The sequence below is a fragment of the Eschrichtius robustus genome, unplaced genomic scaffold (assembly GCF_028021215.1).
Source record: "Eschrichtius robustus isolate mEscRob2 unplaced genomic scaffold, mEscRob2.pri scaffold_26, whole genome shotgun sequence".
Classification (NCBI taxonomy): Eukaryota; Metazoa; Chordata; class Mammalia; order Artiodactyla; family Eschrichtiidae; genus Eschrichtius; species Eschrichtius robustus.
Genome location: NW_027175249.1, coordinates 7728054 through 7744704, shown reverse-complemented (window position 1 = coordinate 7744704; position 16651 = coordinate 7728054).

The window sequence follows — 16651 nt, the reverse complement described above, 5'->3', positions numbered from 1 at the left end:
AGTGCTACAGAATTCTGGTCATCACAATATTCCATAACCGTGTCATCACAATGCTCTATGAACCCTGTCATCACAATGCTCCATGACAACGTCATCACAATGATCCATGACCCCATTCATCACAATGCTTCATGACCACTGTCATCACAATGCTCGATGACCCTTGTCATCACAATGCTCCATGACACTTGTCATCACAGTGATCCATGACACATTCATCACAATGCTTCATGACCACTGTCATCACAATGCTCGATGACCCCTTGTCATCACAATGCTCCATGCCGTTGTCATCAGAATGCTCCTTGGCCACTCTAATCACAATGGTCCATGCCCATTTTATCACAATGCTCCAGAATTATTGTCATCATAATGTTCCATGGCCGTGTCATCACAATGCCCTATGACCCCTGTCATCACAATGCTCCATGGCCCCTGTCATCCCAGTGCTCCATGGATATCTTTCTTCACAATTCTAGATGACCACTGTCATCACAATGCCCCATGACACCTTTCTTCACATTTCGCCGTGGCCCTTTCATCGCAATGCTCCATGAACCGTGTCATCACAATATTCCAGGACACTTTTCGTCACAATGATCCTTGACCACATTCATCTGAATACTCCATGGCCTATGTATTCACAATTTTTCATGGCCCCTGAAATTAAATTGCTCCATGTTCCCTTTCTAACAATGCTCCATGACCACTATCAACACAATGTCCCATAAGCCTGTCATCACAACGATCCATGGCCCCTTTCATCACTATGCTCCATGATCCCCTGTCTTCACAATGTTCTAAACAATTGTCATCACAATGCTCCATGACCCCTGTAATCACAATTCTCCATTCCCTTTTCATCCCAGTGCTACAGAATTCTGGTCATCACAATATTCCATAACCGTGTCATCACAATGCTCTATGACCCCAGTCATCACAATGCTCCATGACACTTGTCATCACAATGATCCATGACCACATCATCACAATGCTTCATGACCACTGTCATCACAATGCTCGATGACACTTGTCATCACAATGCTCCATGCCGTTGTCATCAGAATGCTCCTTGGCCCCTCTAATCACAATGGTCCATGCCCTTTTTATCACAATGCTACAGAATTCTTGTCATCATAATGTTCCATGGCCGTGTCATCATAAAGCCCCATGACCCCTGTCATCACAATGCTCCATGGCCCCTGTCATCCCAGTGCTCCATGATATCTTTCTTCACAATTCTAGATGACCACTGTCATCACAATGCCCCATGACACCTGTCTTCACATTTCGCCATTGCCCTTGTCATCGCAATGCTCCACGAACCGTGTCTTCACAATATTCCAGGACACATGTCGTCACAATGATCCTTGACCACATTCATCTGAATATTCCATGGCCTATGTATTCACAATTTTTCATGGCCCCTGAAATCAAATTGCTCCATGTTCCCTTTCTAACAATGGTCGATGACCACTGTCAACACATTGTCCCATGACGCCTGTCATCACAATGCTCCATGGCATCTTTCATCTCTATGCTCCATGATCCCTGTCTTCACAAAGTTCTAGAACAATTGTCATCACAATGCTCCATGACCCCTGTAATCACAATGCTCCATTCCCTCTTCATCACAGTGCTACAGAATTCTGGTCATCACAATATTCCATAACCGTGTCATCACAATGCTCTATGACCCCTGTCATCACAATGCTCCACGACACTTGTCATCACAATGATCCATGACCACATTCATCACAATGCTTCATGACCACTGTCATCACAATGCTCGATGACTCTTGTCATCACAATGCTCCATGCTGTTGTCATCAGAATGCTCCTTGGCCCCTCTAATCACAATGGTCCATGCCCTTTTTATCACAATGCTCCAGACTTCTTGTCATCATAATGTTCCATGGCCGTGTCATCACAATTCCCCATGACCCCTGTCATCACAATGCTCCATGGCCCCTGTCATCCCAGTGCTCCATGATATCTTTCTTCACAATTCTAGATGACCAATGTCATCACAATGCCCCATGACACCTGTCTTCACATTTCGCCATGGCCCATATCATCGCAATGCTCCATGAACCGTGTCATCACAATATTCCAGGACACATTTCATCACAATGATCCTTGACCACATTCATCTGAATACTCCATGGCCTATGTATTCACAATTTTTCATGGCCCCTGAAATCAAATTGCTCCATGTTCCCTTTCTAACAATGCTCCATGACCACTGTCAACACAATTTCCCATGACGCCTGTCATCACAATGCTCCATGGCCCCTTTCATCACTATGCTCCATGATCCCTGTCATCACAATGCTCCATTCCCTTTTCATCACAGTGCTACAGAATTCTGGTCATCACAATATTCCATAACCGTGTCATCACAATGCTCTATGACCCCTGTCATCAAAATGCTCCACGACACTTGTCATCACAATGATCCATGACCACATTCATCACAATGCTTCATGACCACTGTCATCACAATGCTCGATGACACTTGTCATCACAATGCTCCATGCCGTTGTCATCAGAATGCTCCTTGGCCCCTCTAATCACAATGGTCCATGCCCTAATTATCACAATGCTCCAGAATTCTTGTCACAATAATGTTCCATGGACGTGTCATCACAATGCCCCATGACCCCTTTCATCACAATGCTCCATGGCCCCTGTCATCCCAGTGCTCCATGATATCTTTCTTCACAATTCTAGATGACCACTGTCATCACAATGCCCCATGACACCTATCTTCACATTTCGCCATTGCCCTTGTCATCGCAATGCTCCATGAACCGTGTCTTCACAGTATTCCAGGACACTTGTCGTCACAATGATCCTTGACCACATTCATCTGAATATTCCATGGCCTATGTATTCACAATTTTTCATGGCCCCTGAAATCAAATTGCTCCATGTTCCCTTTCTAACAATGCTCGATGACCACTGTCAACACATTGTCCCATGACGCCTGTCATCACAATGCTCCATGGCGCCTTCCATCACTATGCTCCATGATCCCTGTCTTCACAATGATCTACAACAATTGTCATCACAATGCTCCATGACCCCTGTAATCACAATGCTCCATTCCCTCTTCATCACAGTGCTACAGAATTCTGGTCATCACAATATTCCATAACCGTGTCATCACAATGCTCTATGACCCCTGTCATCACAATGCTCCACGACACTTTTCATCACAATGATCCATAACCACATTCATCACAATGCTTCATGACCACTGTCATCACAATGCTCGATGAGCCTTGTCATCACAAAGCTCCATGCTGTTGTCATCAGAATGCTCCTTGGCCCCTCTAATCACAATGGTCCATGCCCTTTTTATCACAATGCTCCAGACTTCTTGTCATCATAATGTTCCATGGCCGTGTCATTACAATACCCCATGACCCCTGTCATCACAATGCTCCATGGCCCCTGTCATCTCAGTGCTCCATGATATCTTTCTTCACAATTCTAGATGACCACTGTCATCACAATGCCCCATGACACCTGTCTTCACATTTCGCCATGGCCCTTGTCATCGCAATGCTCCATGAACTGTGTCATCACAATATTCCAGGACACTTTTCATCACAATGATCCTTGACCACATTCATCTGAATATTCCATGGCCTATGTATTCACAATTTTTCATGGCCCCTGAAATCAAATTGCTCCATGTTCCCTTTCTAACAATGCTCCATGACCACTATCAACACAATGTCCCATAAGCCTGTCATCACAACGATCCATGGCCCCTTTCATCACTATGCTCCATGATCCCTGTCTTCACAATGTTCTAAACAATTGTCATCACAATGCTCCATGACCCCTGTAATCACAATTCTCCATTCCCTTTTCATCCCAGTGCTACAGAATTCTGGTCATCACAATATTCCATAACCGTGTCATCACAATGCTCTATGACCCCAGTCATCACAATGCTCCATGACACTTGTCATCACAATGATCCATGACCACATTCATCACAATGCTTCATGACCACTGTCATCACAATGCTCGATGACACTTGTCATCACAATGCTCCATGCCGTTGTCATCAGAATGCTCCTTGGCCCCTCTAATCACAATGGTCCATGCCCTTTTTATCACAATGCTCCAGAATTCTTGTCATCATAATGTTCCATGGCCGTGTCATCATAAAGCCCCATGACCCCTGTCATCACAATGCTCCATGGCCCCTGTCATCCCAGTGCTCCATGATATCTTTCTTCACAATTCTAGATGACCACTGTCATCACAATGCCCCATGACACCTGTCTTCACATTTCGCCATTGCCCTTGTCATCGCAATGCTCCACGAACCGTGTCTTCACAATATTCCAGGACACATGTCGTCACAATGATCCTTGACCACATTCATCTGAATATTCCATGGCCTATGTATTCACAATTTTTCATGGCCCCTGAAATCAAATTGCTCCATGTTCCCTTTCTAACAATGGTCGATGACCACTGTCAACACATTGTCCCATGACGCCTGTCATCACAATGCTCCATGGCATCTTTCATCTCTATGCTCCATGATCCCTGTCTTCACAAAGTTCTAGAACAATTGTCATCACAATGCTCCATGACCCCTGTAATCACAATGCTCCATTCCCTCTTCATCACAGTGCTACAGAATTCTGGTCATCACAATATTCCATAACCGTGTCATCACAATGCTCTATGACCCCTGTCATCACAATGCTCCACGACACTTGTCATCACAATGATCCATGACCACATTCATCACAATGCTTCATGACCACTGTCATCACAATGCTCGATGACTCTTGTCATCACAATGCTCCATGCTGTTGTCATCAGAATGCTCCTTGGCCCCTCTAATCACAATGGTCCATGCCCTTTTTATCACAATGCTCCAGACTTCTTGTCATCATAATGTTCCATGGCCGTGTCATCACAATTCCCCATGACCCCTGTCATCACAATGCTCCATGGCCCCTGTCATCCCAGTGCTCCATGATATCTTTCTTCACAATTCTAGATGACCAATGTCATCACAATGCCCCATGACACCTGTCTTCACATTTCGCCATGGCCCATATCATCGCAATGCTCCATGAACCGTGTCATCACAATATTCCAGGACACATTTCATCACAATGATCCTTGACCACATTCATCTGAATACTCCATGGCCTATGTATTCACAATTTTTCATGGCCCCTGAAATCAAATTGCTCCATGTTCCCTTTCTAACAATGCTCCATGACCACTGTCAACACAATTTCCCATGACGCCTGTCATCACAATGCTCCATGGCCCCTTTCATCACTATGCTCCATGATCCCTGTCATCACAATGCTCCATTCCCTTTTCATCACAGTGCTACAGAATTCTGGTCATCACAATATTCCATAACCGTGTCATCACAATGCTCTATGACCCCTGTCATCAAAATGCTCCACGACACTTGTCATCACAATGATCCATGACCACATTCATCACAATGCTTCATGACCACTGTCATCACAATGCTCGATGACACTTGTCATCACAATGCTCCATGCCGTTGTCATCAGAATGCTCCTTGGCCCCTCTAATCACAATGGTCCATGCCCTAATTATCACAATGCTCCAGAATTCTTGTCACAATAATGTTCCATGGACGTGTCATCACAATGCCCCATGACCCCTTTCATCACAATGCTCCATGGCCCCTGTCATCCCAGTGCTCCATGATATCTTTCTTCACAATTCTAGATGACCACTGTCATCACAATGCCCCATGACACCTATCTTCACATTTCGCCATTGCCCTTGTCATCGCAATGCTCCATGAACCGTGTCTTCACAGTATTCCAGGACACTTGTCGTCACAATGATCCTTGACCACATTCATCTGAATATTCCATGGCCTATGTATTCACAATTTTTCATGGCCCCTGAAATCAAATTGCTCCATGTTCCCTTTCTAACAATGCTCGATGACCACTGTCAACACATTGTCCCATGACGCCTGTCATCACAATGCTCCATGGCGCCTTCCATCACTATGCTCCATGATCCCTGTCTTCACAATGATCTACAACAATTGTCATCACAATGCTCCATGACCCCTGTAATCACAATGCTCCATTCCCTCTTCATCACAGTGCTACAGAATTCTGGTCATCACAATATTCCATAACCGTGTCATCACAATGCTCTATGACCCCTGTCATCACAATGCTCCACGACACTTTTCATCACAATGATCCATAACCACATTCATCACAATGCTTCATGACCACTGTCATCACAATGCTCGATGAGCCTTGTCATCACAAAGCTCCATGCTGTTGTCATCAGAATGCTCCTTGGCCCCTCTAATCACAATGGTCCATGCCCTTTTTATCACAATGCTCCAGACTTCTTGTCATCATAATGTTCCATGGCCGTGTCATTACAATACCCCATGACCCCTGTCATCACAATGCTCCATGGCCCCTGTCATCTCAGTGCTCCATGATATCTTTCTTCACAATTCTAGATGACCACTGTCATCACAATGCCCCATGACACCTGTCTTCACATTTCGCCATGGCCCTTGTCATCGCAATGCTCCATGAACTGTGTCATCACAATATTCCAGGACACTTTTCATCACAATGATCCTTGACCACATTCATCTGAATATTCCATGGCCTATGTATTCACAATTTTTCATGGCCCCTGAAATCAAATTGCTCCATGTTCCCTTTCTAACAATGCTCCATGACCACTGTCAACACATTGTCCCATGACGCCTGTCATCACAATGCTCCATGGCGCCTTTCATCACTATGCTCCATGATCCCTGTCTTCACAATGTTCTAGAACAATTGTCATCACAATGCTCCATGACCCCTGTAATCACAATGCTCCATTCCTTTTTCATCACAGTGCTACAGAATTCTGGTCTTCACAATATTCCATAACCGTGTCATCACAATGCTCTATGACCCCTGTCATCACAATGCTCCACGACACTTGTCATCACAATGATCCATGACCCCATTCATCACAATGCTTCATGACCACTGTCATCACAATGCTCGATGACCCTTGTCATCACAATGCCTCATGCCGTTGTCATCAGAATGCTCCTTGGCCCCTCTAATCACAATGGTCCATGCCCTTTTTATCACAATGCTCCAGAATTCTTGTCATCATAAAGTTCCATGGCCGTGTCATCACAATGCCCCATGACCCCTTTCATCACTATGCTCCAGGACCCCTGTCATCCCAGTGCTCCATGATATCTTTCTTCACAATTCTAGATGACCACTGTCATCACAATGCCCCATGACACCTTTCTTCATATTTCGCCATGGCCCTTTTCATCGCAATGCTCCATGAACCGTGTCATCACAATATTCCAGGACACTTTTCGTCACAATGATCCTTGACCACATTCATCTGAATACTCCATGGCCTATGTATTCACAATTTTTCATGGCCCCTGAAATCAAATTGCTCCATGTTCCCTTTCTAACAATGCTCCATGACCAGTGTCAACACAATGTCCCATGACGCCTGTCATCACAATGCTCCATGGCCCCTTTCATCACTATGCTCCATGATCCCTGTCATCACAATGTTCTAGAACAATTGTCATCACAATGCTCCATGACCCCTGTAATCACAATGCTATTCCTTTTTTATCACAGTGCTACATAATTCTGGTCATCACAATATGCCATAACCGTGTCATCACAATGCTCTATGACCCCTGTCATCACAATGCTCCACGACACTTGTCATCACAATGATCCATGACCACATTCATCTGAATACTCCATGGCCTATGTATTCACAAATTTTCATGGCCCCTGAAATCAAATTGCTCCATGTTACCTTTCTAACAATGCTCCATGACCACTGTCAACACATTGTCCCATGATGCCTGTCATCACAATGCTCCATGGCCCCTTTCATCACTATGCTCCATGATCCCTGTCATCACAATGTTCTAGAACAATTGTTATCACAATTCTTCTTGACCCCTGTAATCACAATGCTCCATTCGCTTTTCATCACAGTGCTACGGAATTCTGGTCATCACAATATTCCATAACCATGTCATCCCAATGCTCTATGACCCCTGTCATCACAATGCTCCATGACACTTGTCATCACAATGATCCATAACCACATTCATCACATTGCTTCATGACCACTGTCATCACAATGCTCGATGACCCTTGTCATCACAATGCTCAATGCCATTGTCATCAGAATGCTCCTTGGCTCCTCTAATCACAATGGTCCATGCACTTTTTATCACAATGCTCCAGAATTCTTGTCATCATAATGTTCCATGGCCGTGTCATCACAATGCCCCATGAACCCTGTCATCAAAATGCTCCATGGCCCCTGTCATCCCAGTGCTCCATGATATCTTTCTTCACAATTCTAGATGACCACTGTCATCACAATGCCCAATGACACCTGTCTTCACATTTCGCCATGGCCCTTGTCATCGCAATGCTCCATGAACCGTGTCATCACAATATTCCAGGACACATTTCGTCACAATGATCCTTGACCACATTCATCTGAATACTCCATGGCCTATGTATTCACAATTTTTCATGGCCCCTGAAATTAAATTGCTCCATGTTCCCTTTCTAACAATGCTCCATGACCACTATCAACACATTGTCCCATGACGCCTGTCATCACAATGCTCCATGGCCCCTTTCATCACTATGCTCCATGATCCCTGTCATCACAATGTTCTAGAACAATTGTCATCACAATGCTCCATGACCCCTGTAATCATAATGCTCCATTCCATTTTCATCACAGTGCTACAGAATTCCGGTCATCACAATATTCCATAACCGTGTCATCACAATGCTCTATGACCCCTGTCATCAAAATGCTCCACGACACTTGTCATCACAATGATCCATGACCACATTCATCACAATGCTTCATGACCACTGTCATCACAATGCTCGATGACCTTTGTCATCACAATGCTCCATGCCGTTGTCATCAGAATGCTCCTTGGCCCCTCTAATAACAATGGTCCATGCTCTTTTTATCACAATGCTCCCGAATTCTTGTCATCATAATGTTCCATGGCCGTGTCATCACAATGCCCCATGAACCCTGTCTTCACAATGCTCCATGGCCCCTGTCATCCCAGTGCTCCATGATATCTTTCTTCACAATTCTAGATGACCACTGTCATCACAATGCCCCATGACACTTGTCTTCTCATTTCGCCATGGCCCTTGTCATCGCAATGCTCCATGAACCGTGTCATCACAATATTCCAGGACACTTTTCGTCACAATGATCCTTGACCACATTCATCTGAATACTCCATGGCGTATGTATTCACAATTTTTCATGGCCCCTGAAATTAAATTGCTCCATGTTCCCTTTCTAACAATGCTCCATGACCACTATCAACACAATGTCCCATAAGCCTGTCATCACAATGCTCCATGGCCCCTTTCATCACTATGCTCCATGATCCCTGTCTTCACAATGTTCTAAACAATTGTCATCACAATGCTCCATGACCCCTGTAATCACAATGCTCCATTCCCTTTTCGTCACAGTGCTACAGAATTCTGGTCATCACAATTTTCCATAACCGTGTCATCACAATGCTCTATGACCCCTGTCATCACAATGCGATGACCCTTGTCATCACCATGCTCCATGCCGTTGTCATCAGAATGCTCCTTGGCCACTCTAATCACAATGGTCCATGCCCTTTTTATCACAATGCTCCAGAATTATTGTCATCATAATGTTCCATGGCCGTGTCATCACAATGCCCCATGAACCCTGTCATCACAATGCTCCATGGCCCCTGTCATCCCAGTGCTCCATGATATCTTTCTTCACAATTCTAGATGACCACTGTCATCACAATGCCCCATGACACCTGTCTTCACATTTCGCCATGGCCCTTTTCATCGCAATGCTCCATGAACCGTGTCATCACAATATTCCAGGACACTTTTCGTCACAATGATCCTTGACCACATTCATTTGAATACTCCATGGCCTATGTATTCACAATTTTTCATGGCCCCTGAAATTAAATTGCTCCATGTTCCCTTTCTAACAATGCTCCATGAACACTATCAACACAATGTCCCATAAGCCTGTCATCACAACGCTCCATGGCCCCTTTCATCACTATGCTCCATGATACCTGTCTTCACAATGTTCTAGAACAATTGTCATCACAATGCTCTATGACCCCTGTCATCACAATGCTCCATGACACTTGTCATCACAATGATGCATGACCACATTCATCACAATGCTTCATGACCACTATCATCACAATGCTCAATGACCCTTGTCATCACAATGCTCCATGCCTTTGTCATCAGAATGCTCCTTGGCCCCTCTAATCACAATGGTCCATGCCCTTTTTATCACAATGCTCCAGAAATATTGTCATCATAATGTTCCATGGCCGTGTCATCACAATGCCCCATGACCCTTTTCATCACAATGCTCCATGGCCCCTGTCATCCCAGTGCTCCATGATATCTTTCTTCACAATTCTAGATGACCACTGTCATCACAAGGCCCCTTGACACCTGTCTTCACATTTCGCCATTGCCCTTGTCATCGCAATGCTCCATGAACCGTGTCTTCACAATATTCCAGGACACTTGTCGTCACAATGATCCTTGACCACATTCATCTGAATATTCCATGGCCTATGTATTCACAAATTTTCATGGCCCCTGAAATCAAATTGCTCCATGTTCCCTTTCTAACAATGCTCGATGACCACTGTCAACACATTGTCCCATGACGCCTGTCATCACAATGCTCCATGGCGCCTTTCATCACTATGCTCCATGATCCCTCTCTTCACAATGTTCTAGAACAATTGTCATCACAATGCTCCATGACCCCTGTAATCACAATGCTCCATTCCCTCTTCATCACAGTGCTACAGAATTCTGGTCATCACAATATTCCATAACCGTGTCATCACAATGCTCTATGACACCTGTCATCACAATGCTCCACGACACTTGTCATAACAATGATCCATGACCACATTCATCACAATGCTTCATGACCACTGACATCACAATGCTCGATGACCCTTGTCATCACAATGCTCCATGCTGTTGTCATCAGAATGTTCCTTGGCCCCTCTAATCACAATGGTCCATGCCCTTTTTATCACAATGCTCCAGACTTCTTGTCATCATAATGTTCCATGGCCGTGTCATCACAAAGCCCTATGACCCCTGTCATCACAATGCTCCATGGCCCCTGTCATCTCAGTGCTCCATGATATCTTTCTTTACAATTCTAGATGACCACTGTCATCACAATGCCCCATGACACCTGTCTTCACATTTCGCCATGGCCCTTGTCATCGCAATGCTCCATGAACCGTGTCATCAAAATATTCCAGGACACTTTTCATCACAATGATCCTTGAACACAGTCATCTGAATAGTCCATGGCCTATGTATTCACAATTTTTCATGGCCCCTGAAATCAAATTGCTCCATGTTCCCTTTCTAACAATGCTCCATGACCACTGTCAACAGATTGTCCCATGACGCCTGTCATCACAATGCTCCATGGCCCTTTCATCACTATGCTCCATGATCCCTGTCTTCACAATGTTCTAGAACAATTGTCATCACAATGCTCCATGACCCCTGTAATCACAATGCTCCATTCCTTTTTCATCACAGTGCTACAGAATTCTGGTCATCACAATATTCCATAACCGTGTCATCACAATGCTCTATGACCCCTGTCATCACAATGCTCCACGACATTTGTCATCACAATGATCCATGACCACATTCATCTGAATACTCCATGGCCTATGTATTCACAATTTTTCATGGCCCCTGAAATCAAATTGCTCCATGTTCCCTTTCTAACAATGCTCCATGACCACTGTCAACACATTGTCCCATGACGCCTGTCATCACAATGCTCCATGGCCCTTTCATCACTATGCTCCATGATCCCTGTCTTCACAATGTTCTAGAACAATTGTCATCACAATGCTCTATGAACCCTGTAATCACAATGCTCCATTCCCTCTTCATCACAGTGCTACAGAATTCTTGTCATCATAATGTTCCATGGCCGTGTCATCACAATGCCCCATGACCACTGTCATCACAATGCTCCATGCTGTTGTCATCAGAATGCTCCTTGGCCCCTCTAATCACAATGGTCCATGCCCTATTTATCACAATGCTCCAGAATTCTTGTCATCATAATGTTCCATGGCCGTGTCATCACAATGCAACATGATCCCCGTCATCACAATGCTCCATGGCCCCTGTCATCCCAGTGCTCCATGATATCTTTCTTCACAATTCTAGATGACCACTGTCATCACAAAGCCCCTTGACACCTGTCTTCACATTTCGCCATGGCCCTTGTCATCGCAATGCTCCCTGAACCGTGTCATCACAATATCCCAGGACACTTGTCGTCACAATGATCCTTGACCACATTCATCTGAATACTCCATGGCCTATGTATTCACAATTTTTCATGGCCCCTGAAATCAAAATGCTCCATGTTCCCTTTCTAACAATGCTCCATGACCACTGTGAACACAATGTCCCATGACACCTGTCATCACAATGCTCCATGGCCCCTTTCATCACTATGCTCCATGATCCCTGTCATCACAATGTTCTAGAACATTTGTCATCACAATGCTCCATGACCCCTGTAATCACAATGCTCCATTCCCTTTTCATCACAGTGCTACAGAATTCTGGTCATCACAATATTCCATAACCGTGTCATCACAATGCTCTATGACCCCTGTCATCACAATGCTCCACCACACTTGTCATCACAATGATCCATGACCACATTCATCACAATGCTTCATGACAACTGTCATCACAATGCTCGATGACCCTTGTCATCACAATGCTCCATGCCTTTATCATCAGAATGCTCCTTGGCAGCTCTAATCACAATGGTCCATGCCCTTTTTATCACAATGCTCCAGAATTATTGTCATCATAATGTTCATGGCCGTGTCATCACAATGCCCCATGACCCCTGTCATCACAATGCTCCATGACCCCTGTCATCCCAGTGCTCCATGATATCTTTCTTCACAATTCTAGATGACCACTGTCATCACAATGCCCCATGACACCTGTCTTCACATTTCGCCATGGCCCTTGTCATCACAATGCTCCATGAACCGTGTCATCACAATATTCCAGGACACTTGTCGTCAGAATGATCCTTGACCACATTCATCTGAATACTCCATGGCCTATGTATTCACAATTTTTCATGGCCCCTGAAATCAAATTGCTCCATGTTCCCTTTGTAACAATGCTCCATGACCACTGTCAACACATTGTCCCATGACGCCTGTCATCACTATGCTCCATGGCCCTTTCATCACTATGCTCCATGATCCCTGTCTTCACAATGTTCTAGAACAATTGTCATCACAATGTTCCATGACCCCTGTAATCACAATGCTCCATTCCCCTTTCATCTCAGTGCTACAGAATTCTGGTCATCACAATATTCCATAACCGTGTCATCACAATGCTCTATGACCCCTGTCATCACAATGCTCCACGACAGTTGTCATCACAATGATCCATGACCACATTCATCACAATGCTTCATGACCACTGTCAGCACAATGCTCGATGACCCTTGTCATCACAATGCTCCATGCCGTTGTCATCAGAATGCTCCTTGGCCCCTCAAATCACAATGGTCTATGCCCTTTTTATCACAATGCTCAAGAATTATTGTCATCATAATGTTCCATGGCCGTGTCATCACAATGCCCCATGACCCCTGTCATCACAATGCTCCATGGCCCCTGTCATCCCAGTGCTCCATGATACCTTTCTTCACAATTCTAGATGACCACTGTCATCACAATGCCCCATGACACCTGTCTTTACATTTCGCCATGGCCCTTGTCATCGCAATGCTCCATGAACCGTGTCATCACAATATTCCAGGACACATTTCGTCACAATGATCCTTGACCACATTCATCTGAATACTCCATGGCCTATGTATTCACAATTTTTCATGGCCCCTGAAATTAAATTGCTCCATGTTCCCTTTCTAACAATGCTCCATGACCACTATCAACACAATGTCCCATAAGCCTGTCATCACAACGCTCCATGGCCCCTTTGATCACTATGCTCCATGATCCCTGTCTTCACAATGTTCTAAACAATTGTCATCACAATGCTCCATGACCCCTGTAATCACAATGCTCTATTCCTTTTTCATCACAGTGCTACAGAATTCTGGTCATCACAATATTCCATAACCGTGTCATCACATTGCTCTATGACCCCTGTCATCACAATGCTCCACGACACTTGTCATCACAATGATCCATGACCACATTCATCTGAATACTCCATGGACTATGTATTCACAATTTTTCATGGCCCCTGAAATCAAATTGCTCCATGTTACCTTTCTAACAATGCTCCATGACCACTGTCAACACATTGTCCCATGACGCCTGTCATCACAATGCTCCATGGCCCTTTCATCAGTATGCTCTATGATCCCTGTCTTCACAATGTTCTAGAACAATTGTCATCACAATGCTCCATGACCCCTGTAATCACAATGCTCCATTCCCTTTTCATCACAGTGCTACAGATTTCTGGTCATCACATTATTCCATAACCGTGTCATCACAATGCTCTATGACCCCTGTCATCACAATGCTCCACGACACTTGTCATCACAATGATCCATGACCACATTCATCAAAATGCTTCATGACCACTGTCATCACAATGCTCGATGACCCTTGTCATCACAATGCTCCATGCCGTTGTCATCAGAATGCACCTTGGCCCCTCTAATCACAATGGTCCATGCCCATTTTATCACAATGCTCCAGAATTCTTGTCATCATAATGTTCCATGGCCTCGTCATCACAAAGCCCCATGACCCCTGTCATCACAATGCTCCATGGCCCCTGTCATCCCAGTGTTCCATGATATCTTTCTCCACATTTCTAGAGGACCACTGTCATCACAATGCCCCATGACACCTGTCTTCACATTTCGCCATGGCCCTTGTCATCGCAATGCTCCATTAACCGTGCCATCACAATATTCCAGGACACTTTTCGTCACAATGATCCTTGACCACATTCATCTGAATACTCCATGGCGTATGTATTCGCAATTTTTCATGGCCCCTGAAATCAAATTGCTCCATGTTCCCTTTCTAACAATGCTCCATGTCCACTGTAAACACAATGTCCCATGACGCCTGTCATCACAATGCTCCATGGCCCTTTCATCACTACGCTCCATAATCCCTGTCATCACAAAGTTCTAGAACAATTTTCATCACAATGCTCCATGACCCCTGTAATCACAATGCTCCATTCCCTTTTCATCACAGTGCTACAGAATTCTGGTCATCACAATATTCCATAACCGTGTCATCACAATGCTCTATGACCCCTGTCATCACAATGCTCCACGGCACTTGTCATCACAATGATGCATGACCACATTCATCACAATGCTTCAGGACCAGTGTCATCACAATGCTCGATGACCCTGGTCATCACAATGCTCCATGCCGTTGTCATCAGAATGCTCCTTGGCCCCTCTAATCACAATGGTCCATGCCCTTTTTATCACAGTGCTCCAGAATTCTTCTCATCATAATGTTCCATGGCCGTGTCATCACATTGACCCATGACGCCTGTCATCACAATGCTTCATGGCCCCTTTCATCACTATGCTCCATGATCCCTGTCATCACAATGTTCTAGAACAATTTTCATCACAATGCTCCATGACCCCTGTAATCACAATGCTCCATTCCCTTTTCATCACAGTGCTACAGAATTCTGGTCATCACAATATTCCATAACCGTGTCATCACAATGCTCTATGACCCCTGTCATCACAATGCTCCACGACATTTGTCATCACAGTGATCCATAACCAAATTCATCACAATGCTTCATGAACACTGTCATCACAATGCTCGATGACCCTTGTCATCACAATGCTCCATGGCCCCTTTCATCACTATGCTCCATGATCCCTGTCTTCACAATGTTCTAAACAATTGTCATCAAAATGCTCCATGACCCCTGTAATCACAATGCTCCATTCCGTTTTCATCACTGTGGTACAGAATTCTGGTCATCACAATATTCCATAACCGTGTCATCACAAAGCTCTATGACCCCTGTCATCACAATGCTCCACGGCACTTGTCATCACAATGATGCATGACCACATTCATCACAATGCTTCATGACCACTGTCATCACAATGCTCGATGACCCTGGTCATCACAATGCTCCATGCCGTTGTCATCAGAATGCTCCTTGGCCCCTCTAATCACAATGGTCCATGCCCTTTTTATCACAATGCTCCAGAATTCTTGTCATCATAATGTTCCATGGCCGTGTCATCACAATGCCCCATGACCCATTTCCTCACAATGCTCCATGGCCCCTGTCATCCCAGTGCTCCATGATATCTTTCTTCACAATTCTACATGACCACTGTCATCACAATTCCCCATGACACCTGTCTTCACATTTCGCCATGGCCCTTGACATCGCAATGCTCCATGAACCGTGTCATCACAATA